This window comes from Triticum dicoccoides, chromosome 7B, assembly GCF_002162155.2.
Source record: "Triticum dicoccoides isolate Atlit2015 ecotype Zavitan chromosome 7B, WEW_v2.0, whole genome shotgun sequence".
Lineage (NCBI taxonomy): Eukaryota > Viridiplantae > Streptophyta > Magnoliopsida > Poales > Poaceae > Triticum > Triticum dicoccoides.
Genome location: NC_041393.1, coordinates 759,409,297 through 759,411,481, shown reverse-complemented (window position 1 = coordinate 759,411,481; position 2,185 = coordinate 759,409,297).

Here is a 2,185-nt window from a genome sequence, read left to right as displayed (position 1 = left end):
CCCCCAAATAATTTTGGCTCAGGCTCCGCCCCTGCTAGTCCTAGTAGTATTAGGATTCTTCTACGAATAGGTTTAGGATATTTTGGGTCGGCGGCTGCTGGGATATATAGTACAGGTAGCTGCGTGAGTTTTTGTAACCGCGAATTCAGAAAACTGAAAAAGAAATAAAGTGAAGAGAGAGGCACGACACGTGTCTTTGGCAAAAGTTTTTGTGTGCATCTCCGTCGTGATTTGATGTGATCGATCCTGATGGCGGAATTCTAACATGCCACTCCCTCATAGGAGCCAGACAAAACTTGTTATAGTAGATAGTCGGGAAGTCGTCGTGGTAAGGCCTCATTGGACCAGCGCAACAGAACAAGAACTACCGCCAATGAAGAGTAGCATAGGTCGGATCCTAAAAACACATGAACATAGACGAATTACGACCAGATCTGAGCAAATCCACCAAGGACAGATAGCTTAGGCGAGTTGCACGAATACACTAATGACCTACGATTGCATAACTTGGTGTAGCCACGAAATTTGGCTAGCACCAGTTATCTATGATGACAAGAAACATGAGCAAATGACAGAGGCTTGTCTGTCAACAAGAAACATGAGTGGCTGTACGACATGAAAAAAAATCCTTGGGCACTAGTTCTCCGCCACTGTGCCAAATATAGTCTAGCCACGCACTTCCTAATTTAATTTTATAATCACCACATAATTTAAAACGCGTACAATCATTATCCGCAAGAGATAACAAGAAGAGATAGTTTGTTTCATCATATGTGTTTATTGTCATCAGTAAATGAAATGGAGCTTTCAGAGGACACTGCCTAGGAATGTGAACGCCTAAGACGACTGAAAATCTCATGTGAAGAAGTCATCTCCCTTTATATCACGTCACACCATGAACAACACCAACTATGATCAGCCCTTGACACATACTTGAGCGGGCTGGGCCCGCATCCTCTATACCATCGCGACTCTTGTACGAGCCACATTAAGACCATTGGTGGCAGGGGCCTACTGCCTTGAATGCCTTCCAAGAAATGAACAGCCCATTTGGTGTTCCCCTTGTTCGAATTATTAGTATCAGGGTTAGATTTATACTTTTTTTGCCAACAGAGTTTGGTTTGATTTGATCGATACCGACGCAATGTTACAGCTAGATTGATGTTTACACACGAACTGCGTCACACTGGAAACATGCTATTATTGATGTGTCACATTGCATGTACTGAAATTTTAAGAAGGAAATAATAAAGCGACTGAAAGGAAAGGGATGCAGACTTAAGTCAGATGACTTTGCATGACTGATATGTGGGTCAGTTTGAAGGCAGGCTCACATGTCAGGCACCACAAAGTTACCCGACTCGAGTCAAAGAATCATATTCGAAGGGAAGGATCGTATGGTACATGGTTGGTTGCTTAATTTAGTGTGCAGATGTAGGTGGTGACTGCTAACCAACTGGACCATATATGTGTGAAAATAGAAGGCTATGATTTGCGTACCAGACACAAACTTTCAATGCTTCTGTTGCACTGATCATGTCCATGTTCAGTGATTGTACGACCATGCATGATTGTACACACAACGTTGTAGAACTTTAATATTGTAGTACTGTAGAACATTAATATTGCAACATTGATACTTGGCCACATGGGTTGTACTCTCCTGGATTTCATGAGTACAAGGAAACAATGGTAGCTTACTAGCTTGTTCTTTTCCCGAGCAAATGTGTTGCATTTTCATCGTCACCATGTAGATCACATAACTTGGTGTAGCCATAAAATTCGGCTAGTATCAGTTATCGCTGATAACGAGAAATATGAGCAAATGACAGAGGCTTGTCCGTCAACGTGAAACATGAGTGGCTATGCGACATGAAAAAAAATCTTGGGCAGTAGTTCTCCACCACTGTACCAAATATATTTTAGTCACGCACTTCCAAATTTAATTTTACAACCCCACATAATTTTAGAAGCATACAACCATTATCCGCAAGAGATAATAAGAAGAGATGGTTTGTATGATAATATGTGTTTATTGTCATCTGTTAGTGAAATGAAGTTTTCGGAGCAATGTGAACGCATAAGACCACTGAAAATATCATGTGGAAAAGTCACCTCCCTTTATATCACGTCACACCATGAACAACACCCACTATATATGATCAGCCCTCGGCACGTACTTGAG